The following is a 5,658-nucleotide window of genomic DNA, read 5'->3' on the forward strand; positions in this document are numbered from 1 at the left end:
CACTTCAAAGGTTTTCGTTTTAGGTGAAAATTCATTTCAAGGCTTTTCGTTCGGGGTGAAAATTCATTCCAAAGGATTTCGTTCAGAAAAGAGTCCATTTAATAGATTTTCGTTCGGGAAGGCAATCCATTTAGAATGTTTCGCGAAGTAAATCCATTCCAAAGATTTTCGTTATAGAAGACAATCCAATTCTAAGTTTTCGCGACGGAATGAAATCTGCTTAATAGGATTTCGTTCGGAGAGAAAATTCGTTTCAAAAGCACACGTTCGGGAAGAAAATCCATTCATCAAATAAATCTTTTGTCCATTAAGCACTTGATTTGTATTTCCCTCTTGCTTATCATTGTCTTCCATGGAGTTCTACCCCCCCCCCCCCTCCACCAACGCGGACTATCACCTCCAAAGGAATATTTTTCCTCTTATTTTTTTCCTTTATTTCTTTTCTTTCCTTTTTATATATATATATATATTTTTTACCTCTCTCTCTCTCTCTCTCTCTCTCTCTCTCTCTCTCTCTCTCTCTCTCTCTCTCTCTCTCTCTCTCTCTCTCTCTCTCTTCTTTACTTTTTTCTTACTTTTTTATAGCGTTAATTAAGCCAATTTGCATCGGCGACGCGCGGCGGCCGGCAGAAGCGTGGGAGAAATTTATCCTCCCGCAGAAGGTCGAAAGATTTTGTTTCCATTTATCTTTTGTTATTCGGTGATTCATTCATTGATTCATTTATTTAAGGATAATAATTGCTATTGTTATCAATATTGTTATCTTTATTATTGATGCTATCATAACCAGTATTATTACCATTATTATTATTATTACTATTATTATTGCCATCCTCGTTATCATCATTAATATTTTATTGTCTATGTCATTATCACAGTCGTTATCATTATCATCATCCCCATCTTCATCAGTAATATTATCATTGTTATCATATTCGTTATTATCGTTATCATTATCCTAATTATCGTTATCATTGCCATAATTATTATCTTCATCATTATCATTATAATCATTGCTGTCATCATTATCATCAATAATATTATCTTCATCATTATTGTTGTTATCATTATCATACTCATTATTTTTATCACTATCACTATTATTATCATTATCATCATTATTATTACCATTATCATTATAATTCTCTTCACCAATATGATTCTTACAATTATGATAATAAACATCATTATCTCTTTCATTATCATCACCATCATCTTCATCCCCATCATCATCATCGCCATCATCTTCATCTTCATCACCATCATCATCATCACCATCACCTTCATCTCCATCATCTCTCTCATCTTTATCCCCATCATCATCATCATCACCATCATCTTCATCTCCATCATCTTTATCCCCATCATCATCATCCCCATCATCCCCATCATCATCATCATCATCATCTTCATCCCCATCATCATCATCCCCATCATCACCATTATCTTCATCCCCATCATCATCATCATCACCTTCATCTCCATCATCATTCATCTTTATCCCCATCATCATCATCCCCATCATCATCATTCCTGTAAACCCCAATCATGTCAATTCTTACAAAGACAAATAGTACTTCCTTTTTTCCTCTTATTTCTGTCATTTGTTTTATTCATCCATGCGTTTATTTTCATATAGACCCACTTTCTTTCTTTTTCTTATTTCTTCTTTATCATCATCTTCTTCATCTTTTTCCTCCTCCTCCTTCTTCTTCTTTCCTTTCTTCTTTTCATCTGTTTCTTCTCTGACTTTCTTCATTTTCTCTTTCTTCTTTTTTTTCTTTATCTTCTTTTCATCTGTTTCTTCTCCGACTTTCTTCTTCTTTTTTCCTTTTCTTCTTCTTCTTTCATCTTCTTTATTTTTTCTTCTTTTTCCTTTGCTAAATTTCTAGGTTAATTACGACGCTCGTAAGGTCATTGGGTACACCCCCCTCCCCCTCCCCCTCCCCAGTACTCGTGTGGTGGTAGCACGTGAAGAAGAAGAAAAATGTGTTTGGAGGGAAGAGAGAGAAGGGAGGGAGGGAGGGAGGGGGTGGAGGGAGAGAGAGAGAGAGAGAGAGAGAGAGAGAGAGAGAGAGAGAGAGAGAGAGAGAGAGAGAGAGAGAGTGAGTGAGGAGTGAGTGGTGAGTGAGTGGTGAATGAGAGAGAGAGAGAAAGAGAGAGAAAGAGAGAGAAAGAGAGAGAAAGAGTAAGAGAGAGAAAGAGAGTAAGAGAGAGAAAGAGTAAGAGAAAGAGAGAGAGACAAAGAGTAAGAGAAAGAGAAAGAGAAAGAGTAAGAGTAAGAGAAAGAGAGAGAGAGAGAGAGAGAGAAAGAAAGAGAGAGAGAGAGAGAGAGAGAGAGGGAGAGAGCAAGAGAGAGAGAGAGAGAGAGAGAGAGAGAGAGAGAGAGAGAGAGAGAGAGAGAGAGAGAGAGAGAGAGAGAGAGAGAGAGAGAGGGAGAGAGAGGGAGAGGGAGAGAGAGAGAGAAGAGAGGAGAGAGAGAGAGAGAGAGAGAGAGTGAGTGAGAGAGAGAGAGAGAGAGAGAGAGAGAGAGAGAGAGAGAGAGAGAGAGAGAGAGTGAGTGAGTGAGTGAGTGAGTGAGTGAGTGAGTGAGAGAGAGAGAGAGAGAGAGAGAGAGAGAGAGAGAGAGAGAGAGAGAGAGAGAGAAGAAGGAAAGAAAAGGATAGAACGACCTAGAGCATAATTCACCAGAAAGGTAATTTCTTCTATCCAGGGCCAGCTTTCTTACTGGGTAATAACATGAAAAGGGACCCTATTTCTCTCTTTCTCTCCTCTCCTCTTTTTTCCTCTCCTCGCCTCCCCTCTCCATTCCTCTCCTCTCTTCCCACCCCCTCTCCCTCTCTCTCTATATCTATCTATCTATTTATCTATCTCCATCTCTATCTATCTATCTGCCTCTCCATTTTTATTCTACTTTCTTCATTATTTCTGTCCGCACTGTAGAAAAAGTTATTCTGCTGGGATTCAATCTGCTTTCAAAGGTCAACCTGTGAGAAAAATTATCTCCTAATCTTACCTTTTGTTGAAGATAAGTTACGCCTTCTAGCTAAACCGAAAAAATAGAAAAGGTAGAGAGAGAGAGAGAGAGAGAGAGAGAGAGAGAGAGAGAGAGAGAGAGAGAGAGAGAGAGAGAGAGAGAGAGAGAGAGAGAAGAAGAGAGTGAGAGAGAGAGAGAGAGAGAGAAGAGAGAGAGAGAGTGAGAGAGAGAGAGAGAGAGAGAGAGAGAGAGAGAGAGAGAGAGAGAGAGAGAGAGAGAGAGAGAGAGAGAGAGAGAGAGAGAGAGAAAACGTAATATATTTCTAAACTTCTTTTGTAGGAGGAGCTGTGACTTTTAATTACTGACTTGGATTAATTGGTGTGTAATTCGATAATTGAGAGGGGCTGTCAAGTGTGAATGAGGCTGAGAGATTGTAAGACTTCAAGGAATCACGTAATATAGGTGCGAATAAGGATTCATGAATGGAGATTTAGGTATGACGAGTATAAATGAAATTTGAATTCGGGAATGATAGTGACTATGTGGAAAGCCCCTTTTTTAAACAGGTATTTTTTATGTTATCGTGTTTTTCTTCTCTTTTTAGTAACTATATATATACATACATACATATATATATATATATATATATATATATATATATATATATATATATATATATATATATATATATATATATATATATATATATGTGTGTGTGTGTGTGTGTGTGTGTGTGTGTGTGTGTGTGTGTGTTATGTAGGATAAATCTACGAGGTTATTTTACTTGGGGTGTTTTAGGAAGAAAGATCGAAAAACATTACAAAAAAATCCAAAATCGATAATACGGTCTATTTACTGTATATTTTGTACTCTTCCTCTCTCTCCAAAGTATACCTTGCCTGTACTCCTTCCCCCTCCCAAATTCTTTAAGAAAAAAAAAACTATTGAATTTGCGGTAAAGACAAGAAATAATGTGTATTTCGTCCTTTCATTCAGCGGAGAATTGGTAAAACTTTTACTTCGGAATTCATGCAGCAGTTAGAGAAATTCCTACCAGTAATTTTAATTTCTATTTTATTTTTTACATTCTATTTCATTCAACTTTTTTGATAAAGCTACAATCGAATAGGTCATTCATGGTTATTCATGATATCACATGTCATTAACTAGGATATGCAGATTATGTCTTTGCATATAATTATAGAAAGCAACTGAACGAGCGGCCACACAAGCGGTTTCTTCAACAATAAGTCGGAGGTAACTCGAACCTTTCCACTTTCCTTATCTTCCGAGTTCGCAGGATGTTCTATTTGGTTGCAAGAAGCAGACGATATGTATCATTTGGAGATAGGCGAAATGGGCATGGAATGAGGGTCTGTAGTTTGCTGAGAAAAGAATACTCAGCTACAAAAATAATATTAAACCCATACAAGTGATGTGATTATAGAATAAATATTGCATTCTATATCCTTATATTTTTTCAAGTATTTGTTATTTTTACAAGGAAATCAATTTGACAGTATCCGTGACGTCATCATTGTTTACATGCGCGCGCCTTTCAAGTTCCTCAAAGGAGCTTGCCTATATTCTTTCTCCAAACAAAGTTCTTGCTGCAGATTATGATACGCACTTTCACTATTTTATCTTATGCAACCACGAACGAACCCACATGTGTCGTTTTCATAATTGATGAGCCGCCATTTCTACAGCAGATGACAAATAATCTCTCTTTCTTTCTCTCCCTCCCTCTCTCTCTCTCCCTCCTTCCCTTTCTCTCTCTCTCGAAAAAGACACCCTTCGTTGTAAGAACCACCAATCAATAGTGAACAAATTGCGCGTCAAATACATCATTGGCGTAGACGTTGTGGTAGTGTCAGGTTTCTGGTCGGTTGGAACTAACAGGGCAAACTCCCTTTTGTAATAATAAATAACGATAATCTCAGTACCATTCGATACAGACATTTGCATTTATTTACCTTTTCCCCTTCTTATTCCAATAAAGACAGCGTAAATAGAGCTGTGAGAGCGAAAGCCTAACCTGGTTGTGGAGTTTCCAAAAGTCGCTAGTCTCAGTAATAAGATTTTCTCTGACACAACATGCTGAAGAAACACCGGGGTCCGGAATGGAGTGCACTTCAGCTACGGACGTAAGAAAGGCAAGGGAAAAAGTGGTGGTGATGATGATGAAGAGTTTGATGACGATGGTGGTGGAAGTGATGATTGGTGGTGGTGGTGCTGGTGATGATGATTTTGATGACGATGGTGGTGATGATGGTGGAAGTGATGATGATGGTGGTGGTAAAGGTGATGATGGTGGTGATAGTGGTAGTGATGGTGGTGGTCGTGGTGAAAGTGATGATTTTAATGACGATGGTGGTGGTACTGATGATGGTGGTGGTAGTAATGGTGAAGGTGAAGATTATGAGAGAAAAAACAGTAACAATATCAGTGATAGCAATGAAAATGTTGATAATTATAATGATAATGGTGACAATAATGTTAATATTTTTAATAATATTAATAATGATGATATCAGTAATGATAATAAACGTCCAAGGAACAAGCAGAGAAAATTAGTGATGAAGAAGCTTATTAAGCAAATTATGATCGTGTGTGTTATTTCCTATTTCCCCGTTCTGTTCCTCTCCTATTTATCGCTATTTATTATTCCCTTCTAAAAT

Source organism: Penaeus vannamei, chromosome 22 (genome assembly GCF_042767895.1).
Source record: "Penaeus vannamei isolate JL-2024 chromosome 22, ASM4276789v1, whole genome shotgun sequence".
NCBI classification, from domain to species: Eukaryota; Metazoa; Arthropoda; class Malacostraca; order Decapoda; family Penaeidae; genus Penaeus; species Penaeus vannamei.